The sequence below is a fragment of the Micropterus salmoides genome, unplaced genomic scaffold, assembly GCF_014851395.1.
Source record: "Micropterus salmoides isolate LMB-PRFRI ecotype aquatic unplaced genomic scaffold, ASM1485139v1 Ms_hic_scaffold_15, whole genome shotgun sequence".
NCBI classification, from domain to species: Eukaryota; Metazoa; Chordata; class Actinopteri; order Centrarchiformes; family Centrarchidae; genus Micropterus; species Micropterus salmoides.
This window is the reverse complement of record NW_024040596.1, coordinates 29,443,653-29,458,459: the sequence shown is the minus strand read 5'-3', so window position 1 is coordinate 29,458,459 and position 14,807 is coordinate 29,443,653. Positions and strand designations below refer to the sequence as shown.

General features: G+C 41.9%; 1 long non-coding RNA gene across 1 annotated transcript; it reads right to left on the bottom strand.

Annotated features, from left to right (window-relative positions):
• Positions 1-1,700: 1,700 nt before the first annotated feature.
• Positions 1,701-3,587, bottom strand: LOC119903405. The gene is made up of 2 exons (XR_005444511.1): positions 3,363-3,587; positions 1,701-3,273 (listed from the first exon to the last, which is right to left on the bottom strand). It is a non-coding gene; the product is annotated as an uncharacterized LOC119903405 (long non-coding RNA).
• Positions 3,588-14,807: the final 11,220 nt, after the last annotated feature.

Genomic DNA, 14,807 nt, shown 5'->3' with positions numbered 1-14,807 from the left:
GTACCTGGAAACTTCCACATTACTTTTAGACATCCCATTTTGGATCCATAGGCATCAAAATGGAATTAGTCCTCCTTTGCAGCTGTAACAGCTTCCACTCTTGTGAGGGCTTTGAGTATTGTTTCCCATTCATAAAAAAAAAGCATCTGTGAGGTCAGACTGATGTTTGACAAGAGGGCCTGGCCCGCAATCTCAGTTCTAGTTCATCCTGAAGGTGGTGAATAGGGTTGAGGTCAGCGATCTGACTGGGCCACTGGAGTTCCTCCACACCAAAGTGGGAAAATCATTTTCTCATGGAGCTAGCTTTGTTTTATTGAAACTTGCGTCTCTCCATGCATCCTCGGTGGGCGAGACGCAAGGAAACCAAGCCAGGAGAGAAGGAAGGAGAAAATATGTTTGTAGAGACATGAGACCACCTTTCCTCCGAAGCGTCACTAAAGCGATGTCCTTTTCTGATGACGGCAGCAGCTGATTACAGGTAGATCAGCTGTCAGTCTAACAGCTTTAAAGACTTTTGATGGAGTTTGTGTCTACATACATTTGCACTGTGTTGGTACTAATAAAGTCTCTTATCACTGCAGAGCATGATTCTCTCTATACATGTTAACTGTTTAACACCTGCACATGAATAATTATAGGTGCTGGACATCCTGCTCAGAGGCACAGGATAATTTCTACTGGCACATTGCTTATATTATGTGCATTTATATTTTTAATTCTGAAGAACTAACTTCTGAAATAAAGTTGTGTGTGGGGCCTTTGTTGTTCAGACTTACAATGAACACAGATTTTCAATGAATCATAAAACAACTCAAATATAGGCTAACTTCTTCTACTTTGCAGTGATACTCTTGAATTTAATCTGTCCTGATGTATCAGATCAGTCCAATCAGCTGCAGCAGCCAATCAATATAACGGCTACCCAGTAAGGCGGTGTGCCGGTCATTAATAGACTTCCGCGAAGGATGCACTGGTGTATCTTCTCTCACAGCTCCTCGGATCGCAAATAAGAGCTTTGGGACGGCCTGCAAGATGGCGGAGTGGAACTACTTCCGGTTCAAGCGAAGAAACGACAAAGAGACTTGAGAAAAAAGGGGGAAAAAATACACACAGCCCCTCATAAAAGTATTGGGACAGCTCCTAGTGTCCCAGTACTTTCGTCCATAAAATGTTTTTCCAACTATTGGATCGATTGCCATTAAATCTTGTACTGATGTTCCCCATACAATGAAAGCTACTAAGTACATTGCATTACATTCATTTAGCTTAAGCTTTTATCCAAAGTGACTTACAACTGCTTTATGTGTCAGAGGTCGCACATCTGGAGCATCTAGGGATCAAGTGTCTTGCACAGGGACACACTAGTGGATGTGTTGCAGTGGGAAATAACCCCAGGTCTCCCACACCAAAGGCACATGTCCTATCCACTCACCAAAATCAAAGTGACTTAATAATCTTTTCTTCTGGTGCCACCAGAAGGTTAAAGTTCTCAATTACCCAGTAAATTATCGCACATGTATTGGATGGCTTGGCCCAGACGATATATCCTACTGACTTTAGTCATCCTCTGACTTTTCATCTAGTCACATCATCTGTGGTTTATGACCAAATACCTGCAGCCTCAGCTGTGTTTGTCATGGTCCATGGCCAAGTGCTGAGGCAGATACCGAGAGGTGGACCCAAATGCAAGACATCAGAAATGCTGGTGCAGTAATAATGTTTAATCCAAAACAAAAGTCCAAACTGAGTCCCAAAAGCCGGGAGCACACAGAGACACAGCAAAGACTAAACAGAGCAGAGCACATTTAATCAAGGGCAAACGAGCAGGAAGGGAGCGGACAGGTGTAACACATCAGGTTAATCAGATGACATGAAACAGATCACTACAAAATAACAAAGGAAGTCATGTACACAGCAACACACAAGGGAGAATTTAACAAACTAAAAACAGAAAACACTGAACCAATTAATGACTGACAAAATGAAACACAAATCACAGACAAATGAGAATACAGGGAGAGAAAAACATCATGAGTGGATACATCAAAAAAAAGACCAAAACCACAACAGCGTTTACTGCTAATTGGCTAATGATCAGAGTAAAATGTGTCTGTTTTCTAATAGTTTGAACCTTTCATTGTTGATTTACTAGTGTAATCAAAAACATTGCTCTGAAGCTGAATTCTGTAAGAAGTGTTTAATATATAGTAATAAATATAGCAACTTCTGATGAACACTAATTTCCGGCTTAAATAATTTCCATTTAGTCCCGTTGACTAAAGCTTTAAATGGAGGTGAAGTTGTTGGAAATTACTAGAAATGAAAAGAAACCTGGTTGTTTGATCAAAGCGACTTTGAAGCCATGAAATTGAAAGTTAATCCTAGTTTAACATCAGAGTGGAGCTCAGCTGCTGTGAAGGTGTTCGGTAGCCGAGCTGATCAGGATCTAACTGCTGGCTTTGATCACCACCACCACCACAGACTTGAAACAATATTTCAGACTAAAGTTTAAAAACTTGTCAAGAACAGAAATCAGTACACAGTACTTTACCGCTCCCAACAAGACACATGCTGTTCATTTAGTCATTTATAATCAGTTTGTTAATAAATTATTTGCATTAGAAGCAACTCTAACCCTGTTAACTCCAATCTTTATTTTTTTATCACCGTAATTGATTATCTTTCATTCTGCCATTAGTCCATTATGTGTTATTTTTAGATGATGTCTGTGATGTGGGCTTTAATTAGCACTTCATAATGCTGCATGATGTTGTTCTTTCTGGCATAGACCGGCTTTATTTACCCCCTTTTTAGCCACACGAATACTCAATCATCAGGTAGGTATTCAATTTTTTCATTTGAATATTGTTTTTTTGCATGCCTGACCTCCTCTCACAGTGATGAGCAAAACGCTCCAGTTCACCTTAAAGGGAAACTAAAATGAAGCCTTCAGCTGTGTAGGAGCACTTTAAACTGAGTGATTACAACAGCAGTTAAGGGGATCATTTACTTTACAGTTGCTCAATTTCATTACAGATAACAGTCAAATAGCCTACATTTTAAAGTTAATCAGTAACCCACACTAAACAACCAACATAATGAACAGATTTAAATAGTTCTATCAGGCTGATTGTAGAAGAAGATTTAAGAAGAATGTTACTTAAGTGAAAATGTACTTAAGAGTCCTAGAGCTCTGTTCAGGACTGGCAGGAAGGCTGGTGGGCAAGCAAACAAGTATGCAGGGTTGGCAGCGACTCAACACACAGGAAGAAACTGTAGCAGACAGAAACAAGACGTTAGGTACTGATCAACAAAAACCCTCAACTGGACAATCATTCGAAGAGCTGGCCAGAGCAACATACCACAAAAGGTAAAATGATAAACTAGCAAAGAGCGGAGGAAGAACCAGAGTATTTCACTGCATAGGTTGATTGCTTCATGAGCCACAGGTGCGAGATGCTGCAGGTGGCGATGAGCCAGACACACCCACAAACACACACAGACAGGACATGACAGACAAAACTGACAGAGACAGCGGGGAAGGGGAAACGGAGAAACATGAGGAAGGGAGAGGTGACAAAGCCTGACATGACAGTTGTAGTTGGTTGATGTTGAAGTATTTTGTATCAGACCGCAATAAATTTTTATTTCATTATGAAATAATCTGCTAATTATTTTATCCAGTTATTGATTGTAAAAATCATGAAAATAAACCCTTGTTCTGTCAGTTCAAACCTCAAAATTATTAAAATAATCAAAAGGAAAAGTAGCAAGTCTTCACATTTGTGAAGCTGGAACCATGAAATATTTTTACATGATAAAAGTTCCACTAAAAGTTCTGGCAATCAACTAATGTATTAGCTGTACTTGTATAAACTGTTGGAGTTTAATTCATAACAAAACATCATATTTTATAAACTTTTCATATGTTTTGTGTGTAAAAATCTGACTTTGTAAAGTAACTGGAGCTGTCAGATAAATGTAGTGAAGTAAAAAGTATATTTCCCCGAAAGTTGCATGAAAAGAAAATACTCAAGTAAAATACCTCTAATTTGTACTTAAGTACAGTAGTTGAGTAAATGTACTGAATTACTGTCTCATTGCTGCTCTTGCATGGTTACGTGGGCAGCTATGGCTCATGAGGATTGAATTGTCCTTGTTTCATAAACCAATAAACAAGCATGTATAATGCATCTACTCTTAATAAGATATGTAGTTTTCATTGTACTCAGAAAGCCAAGAGGATGCAGTCAAAGCAGTAAACCCTGTCAGGGTCACAGGCAGATCTAGGACTTTAATGAACCGCTGCACTCATAGGGGATGGGTGTTACAAGTGGCCTCCAGCTCCCACATTTGAGTGTCCAGTAGAGTGGCTGCACATGTTTAGGCTATTAAAGAATGACATTGTAGACTCTATATGTGAAAGCAAGGACAAATAATGTGGACCAAAAGCAATCTTCAGATTTGGTTTGGCAACACACTGTGTTCACACTCTGTCCTACAGATGTTTCCCCACACGGACTTCAATGATCAATGCCGTGCAAGACATCCTGAGTTTTCTGAAACCTTCTTGACACAGCAGAAGTTTCAGTGTGCTTTTTCAGCAGTTCAGTTGTTTTGTGATGGTGATGATTTGTTTTCATTTAAAACACGTGCAGTTCAATCACTTGTTACAGACTAATTGAAATCTTGTTGTCTTCTCCCTTACAATCAGTCTCGTCATCAGCCTTTAATAAATTCAAATCAGAGCTGTTGACTCTAATTTAATAAGACTCAATCTGACTTTGCAATGTCAGACAGATGGTTGTGTAACCCTATGAGCCAGGAAACAGCTGCCGCTACGTCTGGTTTCTCCTCCCACCGATCACATCTGAACCCAGAGAGACCGTGAGAAGATGAAGCAGCTCGCAGCTGAGCAGAGGTGGAGAATCATGGCAGCCGGTCACATGCAGAGTGAAACACTACAGCTGACTGAAACTTCACACATCAGTCCAACAATCTACTCAGAGATCTACTGCAGAGTACTAATCGATATGGCCCGTTTCAGGATTTCAATCCATCACTCCTAACTCATTTTCACCAGAAATGGACAGTTTTGTCATTTAGCAATGCTAAACTTGTGGACGTTAAGACACTAATGGAGGAGGGTAGAGTCTGTTTTTTGTTTTTTTTTTGCCTTCATGTCATTGCCCGGCTCTTGGACTGCAATAAAAACGGAGACACACGGGTAAACTAAATAACAACGTAATTTATTTACAACAAAATAAGCAAAACCAACAAAAAATCTGTAAAGTCAGTAGTGTAAGGAATGGATAACGGAAAATGTGCTTGATGTTGTTGTGTAAAAACAAACAAACGCAAGTGGATGGTTTGTTGCTGTAATGCAAGAGAAGACTAACTGTTGTTTGGATGATTTATTCATTGATAGGTAGATTGATTGCTGAATAAGGTTTAAACACTTAATCTCACTTAATGTGCCGCGTTGGTGCAAAACATTACATCACTTTTATCAAATATTTCTGCTAAATCCTTTACTTCCTGAAAAATATCCTCTATTAATGAAAATCCAAGCTCCACAGCTGAGACTCCTGCAGGGCTCAATAACGGAGGCAGGTTCTGATATTAGCAGAGTATTAGTTCTTCTGGCGGTGAAATTAAATGTCCTGAAATAAGACGTCACTCACTCAGCATCTATAAGCCATAAATGACGAAAACAAACTATTCATTTGAATTAAATAAGAGAGGGATCAGATGTAGTGTAAGGGGAGAGGTTGCTTCTTCATTTGGCAAACAACAAAACTCCAAAACAAAACATAACTGATTTTCTCTGCAGGTATTTAAAACATCCACACACTTTACTTTCTTTTTGACTCTGTCAGTCCACAGGAATCTTTGAGAAATATTATTCTCATTTCCAACACAGAACGCTAGTTTACTTTTTCTGAATGGACTAAATTGACCAACAACCGTCCTGGCTCACTGAGGCTGACCGGCCTTATCACAACGCAAGTAAATGAACTGGCAGCTGCAGCAGCACAACTCCCCTAGACCCTGAACCTTATCAGTGTGAGCCAGCTGAGAGCAAACAGCCGCCGAGCATACCTGCCTGTATTCACACGGCAGGACCTCCATCGCTGTCTGCACACAGGAGGAGATACTGAGGAGGAGGAGGAGGAGAGCGGGTCTGCATGACAGAGATGAAGAAAAGATGGAAACAAAGTTATCTGTGTTTTTGTGACCTAATAATAGTATTGAGTTCAGAGACTCATTTGCAGCTGAATCAGTTTGTCAGTGAAACATACCGAGCGGTTAAAACAAGTTTCCATTACATCGGAGAGTTGTTGGTTGCTTAGTTCACTCAGATTTACTGAAAACAAGCGATGATGATGACAGCTCTGAATATTCATCACAAGCTGATGACTATTGCTCAGTTATCATCCTATAATTCTGCAGAAACCTTGGATTCGTTAGCACCATTTTATGGCAGATTTATTTTACACAATGGTATAAATTTCAAACACTTTCTCGAGTTTCATCCATTTCCATCTGCCATCGGATGCTGCACAGGATAACTGGGCCGATATTAGAGCCATCCTGACAATTGCGTTCCTGATCTAAGGCTTGTCGTAACCGATTATTGGCCCAAATTATCCTGTAGTGTGAGGGGTTTACAGACATTATCTTAAGCAGCCAATGACCGGGAAGCGTCACCGGCGTGTTTTTGCTCACACTGATTCCCTCTTCTTCATCCACAGTTTGATTCTCTTCTTGTTTTTTCTGTGCAGCACACAGAAGGTCAACCAGCTGACAACGACAATCTGCCTCCATGTTTGTTTCTTTCTGAAAACGCCAAGTGGGGGGTGGTCCTGCATCTGGACTGAATCATCTGCTGCGGGCGCTCTTCAAATTAAAATATTAAAAATCTGTTAATTCTGTCATCATGTCAGTGGTATCCCACATTTAAAGTTGGTTAAGATATAAAAACCCTCTAGTGTGCACCAGGTAAAAGTCACAGTTTCTCATTTTTGTGGTTTCCGGGAAGGCAGGCATTAGGAATTATGGACAGGGGGACAACATTTTTCAAACTGGGCCCCTCATCGACACCCACTCCAGCACCACCTCCACCAGCCACCTTAAGTTCTAATACAACAATGGGCAATTTCAAACAAGCTCTTGGCCATTAGCCTTATAGTGACACAGATGGAGTCCATAACAACTATTTCCAAATTCAGTGTTGTAGACCCACTCAGGCCATGCTCGCATACAGTTTTTTTTTTTTTTTTAATCTTTCAAATTAGACTGGGATAGTTATGTTCCTTAACTTAAATCAAGACAAGAGAAGAAGAAAAAAATGGCCTTCAAAGTAGGGGTGCAACAACTAATCGACATAGTCGACAAATCGATTATTAAATTTGTTGGCAAAGAATTTAATAATCAATTCGTTCATGACGTCATCGGGCCGTAACGACACCATCAGCTTAACGGACTAAAGTGATGTGAACAGTAAAGTTACTAAAACAACATCAGCGCTGCAGTAACACCTTCACCACCTAAAACCTTGAGTGTGGCAGCACTTCACTCTTCACTCAGCCAAAAAGGTCTGCAAAGCTGAGCTTTTCTGGAAACACCAGAATTTTAGAAGAGGAGGCGTGTAGCGTTGTTGCTCTGTGGATGATGAAGACTCGTCTCGGTAAGATAGTTAGCGAACTAGCTTCCCATTAAAGCTGTGTTACTTCACGCTATGAGCTGTAACATTTTCTATACAGTTTGCTTTGGACAATTTGATTGATTTTTAATGGCACTGAGAGTAGCACATTTATGATACACAAAGGCCGCGTTCACGTTCCAGATGTGCCCTGAATTTACAATCATAAACGATGCATCGCTCATGGTGACGTTCCCGGCTGGAGAACATGTTGCTGCCGAGTTCGCAAGATTAGACAACACCGGACAATTTCATACTTTCTAAAGAAGAGAAAACGGTTCTCCTGGCAATGCGTGAGGCGGCGGCTAATCCGCCCCAAACTCCTTTAAAAAAAAATCTGAGTTTTGTGAGTTGTTGAGTTAGGGGAAAATACATAAACATTGTGAAACGCTGTCTACTATAAAATTGTTAATTTATAATCATTATAATAATTATTGACCCCCCTGTAAATCGGCAAATGTAATGCATCACGTTATTCCTTTCTTTGTATATGGTGTCAGTTTGTCCCGGTGTGTTGCAGTACTGGCGTGTAAACTGCTCAGTCACTAAACAGCGGATCAGCTGCTCAGGACTTGATATCAGAGGAACTTTCTGTTGCTGCAGCAGAAACATTCATTAAAATATCCATTTAGTATTTATTTTATTGTCGTGACTGTTAATTAGCACATGCCTAAAACAACCTCAAGTTCAATTTAAAAGCTGACAGCTAAATAAGACGCATTGTGTAATTTTGCAATTCATAATCCGAATAGTCGATTATTCGTTTCAATAATCGATAGATTAATCGACTAACAAAATAGTCATTAGTTGTAGCCCTACTTCAATGCTTGAGTGATTAGAGAAAAGTAAAATCAAAAACTGAAGAAATTACTGCAAAGCATTAAATCATAAAATCAAATTATGAGTGAACAAATAAACATACTTCATCTATCAAATTCAATTTTGAGGACTACATTAATCAAAGTATTGGTCAAATTGTGTGCAGAACTGAAATACTGTATAGAGCATATGGCTGGGTCAGCTGAAAAGATAATAATTGTCATGGATGGCTGAGTGCAGACTTAGGTGTGGACCCAAACACAGACAACAGGCGTGGGAGGTGCAGTTCAAAATATTTATTAACTCAAAGGTCAAACTGAAACAAGCTTACATGGGAGCACAAGGTAAAGTCCAAAACTGAGGAAAATCCAACAAGCAAAGATAATCCAGAGCATAGGCAGAGTAATCCAAAGACAACAGCAGGACACAAACCAACTATTAGCAGATAGAAAACTTAATACAAATAAATGACAACCTAACATACTAAGACTTAGGATAAACAAAACACAAAGCAGACAAGACCAAAATAACAACAAACACAGAAGTACAAAGACCAAGAGTAACACTAGTACATGAACTAAGGCACAGGACTAAGATCTGAGGCAAAGAACTAGAACGCAGAAATAAGAACTGAGATAAGAGACAAGACAGATACAAAGTAAACTTAAACATGCGAATGAACAAAAGAATAAACTAAGCTACAGAACACAACAACAAACTTGACAAGATCAAATAAAACTTGCAGAAACAAAGAACCCAAAACCAAACCCATGAAAACAGACTAAAACGGGAAAAAGCATGAACACAAAATCACATTCCTAACAAATATTAATATAAACAGAGGCTTACCACATGTATAGCTTATTATATTGTAACCATCTTTGCAGCTGTATCCTATGACTTGTGATGTGCTGCTGACTGGTATTTAACAATTTTCTTGAAGTTGCTACAGGGGAACTTGTGGGTGTTACTAATCTTTATTAATATAAAGGGAAACACAAAATTCAGGAAGCTGGTGTTTCAAAGTATAATAGAATGTAATGCAGTAAAGCTCTCTCTTTTAGATATATTTCTCCTGTAGTTTAACTTTTACAAGGTAGTTTTTTGTTATTATACAGCAAAAGTTTGTAGTCCCCTCACGCTACACACACAGAACTTAACAGATCAATATATTAATATTTGAATACACATTAAATGTGTATTCAAATATTTTCTCATGTGACTTTTATACGGACTTTAACACAGGAGGAGAACATGCCAACTCAGTACAGAAAGGCCTGGGCTGAACAAGGTCTAAACCCAGAACCTTCTTGCTGTGAGACTGCAGTGCTGTCCACTGGGCCACTGTGCTGCCCATTAAAAAAGGTGAACAAGCAGAGTTTGGGTGGGAGGGATGTGAGAACTGAGAAACAGGAGAGAAAACAGGTTAGACAGCTTATATACGTAATAAAATATATTGTAATGATAATAACACATTTATTTATCATGTAAATGCATCTAAAAATTGTTATTCTTATAAGACAGCAGTGTGTTGTACTTGATCCCATTTAAGGGTTAACCATTGACCTTTGCATGGACCGGGGTCATCTGTACCGTTTGAACCCCCCTGACAGCAGGTCCGGTTGAGGACCGTATATTCTCCTGTCAAGTTTTTGCTTAGAAAGTGGTGTACAGCTGCTTCTGTGTGTGAACAATGTTGACGAATGAGGCACAAGAGCCGTCACAGGAGTCCGTCTGCCCAAGAAAGCAAACAGCATCAGTTGTTTACATGTGTTTACATTAAGCGAGTTCATATGCAGTAAATCAATAAAGTCTTATTAGGAAGAGGCTCTCTGGTGTCACACTGGAGACACAGGAGACTTCCTGAGAGAACTTGTGTAATATCTTTGTTTAGTTTTCTCTTCAGTCAGACACGCTGTTAATCTTCACGCCTGCTCACTGTTCTGCCCACGTGGCTGCGTCAAAGCGCCAACCAGCCAGCGGCAGCAGATTAGGACTTACATGTGAGCGAGTGCAGAGTCGCCATCAGCTGCTGCTGACAGAGGACGTGGGCGTCCAGATGTGATACATGTTGACACTTCAAAAGGCACATCCGAGGTGGAGGAAGCATTCAGGCTTTACTTAAGTAACACCCCAAAGTACCCCATCACAAGCAAAATGTGTTAAAATATTCAAAGTACTGAGGTTTCCTTATACATGTTAATTAATTACTGATGTAACAACATGTGAGCAGCATTTCACTACTGCATCTCGCATAACATTTTTTATTTTTACATACATTTTGATGGGGACGCCTTAACTTCTTTTATGTTGGAAATGCTTCCTGTCTTACAGTTTCTGCAGTTTCTTGTTGTCATAGTTTGAGGTGTGGAGAAGGTCGGTGGACCCAAATGTAGGACGCATAGCAGAGGAGATATAGTTCGAAAGGTTTATTAAAACGAACAAAAGGCGAGCACACTTACTGGCAGAGTGACTGATGTCCAAAAACCAAGGTAATCCAAACAGAAATCCAAATCCACAGAAACAGGGGCAAAAACGAACCCGGGTGGGTGGAGGAAGGACAGGAGGAGGGCCAGAAAAACAAAAATAGATAGTCCAGGGAGCAGACAGGGAGAGGGCCAGGGAGGTCAGGATCAAAGTTCAGGAAGTCGTCCCGGAGGACGACCCAACAGGCCGGGCAGATCGGTGGGGAAACAGAGTTCAGGAGGTCGTCTCGTAATACGACCCAGGAGGCAGAGTTCAGGGGGTCGGCCCGAAGGCAGGGGAGAGAAACTGGTTGGTTGGGGAGGGTAACAGCCAGGGTCTCAACCAGACGGGCCGCACGGGTCTGGAGGCCGGCGGCAAAGGCGGAACCCACTGGAGGCCAGCGCAGGAGGCATGGGACGAGCAGCTGGGCTGAGGACCACAGACTGAGCTGCTGGGCTGGGGACCACGGACTCAAGGAGCTGGTGTGGGCCGGATGAGGGACCAGGGACCACCGACGAGAGACCAGGGACAGGAGTAGATCAGACCACCGGCGGTGCTGGTACTGGTTGGACCACCGACGGGGCATGGGGAACAGGAGTGGGCTGGACCACCAACGGAGCTGGTGCTGGTCGGACCACCGATGACGGACCGGGGACAGGAATCGATCGGATCACCGACGGAGGGCCAAGGAGCTGGGTCCTGATGTCCAGAGCCATGGTGACCAGGTCGCCTCAGATGACCACCACGGCCTCCCGGGAAGATGGCGAGGCGACTTCCCACAAAAGAGGGCAGGTCGTCGTGGGTTGGAGTGGGCCAAGACGGGCCGGCTGGCTTGTGGGCTGGTGTTTTTGCTCCTCGACGGGGGGATCCACGTCGCCCTCCAGCTGGCCTTACTGGAGGTGGATCAGACGTGGAACCAGGGGGGAAACTCCAGCCTGCAGGCTAGTAGGCCGGGAAACAGGATGGGGACCAGCAGTTTTAGCAGGCCGGGGAACGGGCTGGGCGCTAGCCGCTGGAGCGCTAGCTGGCTGACTGCTAGCAGGCTGACTGCTAGCAGGCCAGGAATCCGAGGAGCTCCGTTGGTGGTCCAGCAGAAAAAATACAACTCATAACACTTGTCACTTATCAGCTGCTTACATAAACACCAATACCAACAAGACCTCCAAATTAAACCACAAATTGGTCCACACCCTTCGTATTTTTAATCCTGAGCCCTATTTTCACATATGTTGGTGTGGAAATCACTAGCAGGTTCAACAGGTTTTTGAACCAAAACAAAATGGAAGAGCAAAAGACTTTAGAACTTCTAAATTCCAGTACCTGAATACGTTGTCCAATACTTTGGTTTCTGACATGTGGACCTGACTTAACCTAAATAAATAATTAGTCCCAGCAAATAAACTCACCAGCTAAATATGGAAAGTAATATTTCCTTTAGTGAGTTTGTGTCTAGAACAGCGAGGATTAGCAGAAATTAGGCTGACAGCAAATTAAAAGTGCTAGCTTGGTTTTGACAAGAATAGAGCTTCATTACCACATTTTAACAGCACAGCCAAAATATATCTGATATATGATTTTTCCCTGCAATAGGTTCAGTCTACACCAGGTTGAAACTGGACCCCCTGCCTTCCTGCTACACTGACTATAGCTGCAACCTTTTTAAAGCATTTATCACAAAATTTCCTGCCTCAGTGGCCTTTTTTATTTCTGGAATAACATGGTAGCGAGTACCTAATGAAATGTCTTGTGTACAATTTAAAATCCTCTTTTCTTGTCAGAGGATGAAAGTTAATGCTCATAGAGAGGAGAGGAAACCGTGGAACAAAAGGCTCGAGCAAAGACTTCAAAGCTGTGCGTGTGTGTGTGTTTTAGTGGCAACACTTCATCTGAATAAAGATCTCAATCAGCAGGGGGGGGGTCCTATGATGAAGAGCTTTTAATAATTTCTGCTGTGACACGATCTTCCAGCAGTCAGAGGCTGTCAGCAGTCAAACGTCTACAGGAACTGATTCACCTGCAGGCTGAAAGACAGTGGGAAAAGATTACCTGCTGTATTTTGGTCATGGACGGCCAAGGCTCCTTGATGCATGTGGTGAGTGAAGGCTGGCCCGTGTGGTCTGATCCAACAGGCAAACTACTGTAGGTCAAACTGCTGAAGAAAGTGATACTGATTCTGATAGAAAAGGTGTCACACAGAGCATCATAGTTTGTTGCGTTTGGGGTTGTGAAGCCGCAGACCAGTCAGGGTGCCCATGGTCTGCAGAACAGGAAAGCTGCAGCAGAACGGATAAATAATGAGCTGAAAGTCAGTTTAAAGCTTCATAAAGGAAAGAAGCTGCAGATTCCGCTGATTGTATGTTGGGTGTCTCTGGTACTGATGATCATACAGAGAATGGTCATTTCATTCATAAACTGACAGCAACTCATGCTGCACCTTAAGCCTAGTTCACTCTACATGTTTTTAAGCCTGATTTGTCGTGAGCTCAGCGACCGTCGGGCTGTGATCGGGGGTAAATCAGCGATTGATCGGCGGTCACCAGCCGTTATGTGTGAACTACTCAACGCCGCATCAAAACGGCTCCCCGGCACATTGCTGACGCCAGAAGAGTCGGCCGACATCCACATCCAGCCAATGAGAGCAGGCAGCTGGCAGAGCAGGCAGCTACTTCAAGGATCATTGTCCCTGAGCAATTTGTAGTACAGACAACAGTCAACCCAATACTATAACTATAACTATAAAGCCCAAAGGCAGCAGGGACAAATTAATTACATGTTGGCGTGCAGTATCTACGGCTCGAAGGAAGCAACTTAAACTTCTCCTCTAATCACAGAGGGTGGTTAGAATCAGCCAGGATTGAATGGGCCTTCTTCAAAGTCCGAACCTCATAAGTGCAGGAGGTTCTCCAAACTTGTGCCTGCAATTTTCCCGCACACTTTGATGATGCTTTGCAATCTATTTTGTTCTGTACAGGCTGAGTGACCTCTACCAACAGACCAACGAGAAAGTTACAACAGATTCGATGAAACAAGAATAAAACATTTTCAAAAAAACCTCCAAAGCTTATGAAAAAAAATGGATACACTGGTGAGCTTTCTTACACACAGTATCCACATGAGGTTCGAACGTCAGCTTATCATCAATAGTAATGCCCAAATATTTATACTGCTGAACACTAAAGTTCACTACCATCTCTTTAGTGTTATTCGCATTAATGTCCAAGAAGGACAATTCACACCACTCTAAAAATTCCGTAACCACAGGGCCATAATTGGGATTGCTCACTATCACTCAGGCCTCACACACTGGCTTTGACACTCGCTGGTGTACAGCACATACAGAAGAGGTGAAAGGACACAACCCTGGGGCGATCCGGTGGAGATAAAAGGACGTCTGATAGTGTTGGACTTGATCATATTGTGAACGCCACAATGACTTCAAGATCATGTCACAGGATGACAAGTTGTGTAGTGTGCAGCACGGCGATCTGCCGGCGCTGAAAGTCATGAGGTCCGCACAGGCCTTTACAGAACCTGATGCATTTGTCCTCTCTGGTGCCAGAAAGAGCTCACAAAGAAATAACTGATCACGAGCATCATTAATCGAGACAGCAGCTGGACCTCATATGTCATTAAGTCTCAAATAGATAGAAATAGTCCAAAAAAGTGCATTAGGATGGGTCTGTGTAGTTACTACATTTCACTCACTTCTTGCAGTGCAATCATCAGATGGGTGGACATTCTGATGGCAGTTTTTATGTATATTTTTTATACTTATTTGAGCAGTCGGGATAATTATGTATCTAATTTCCATAAACAC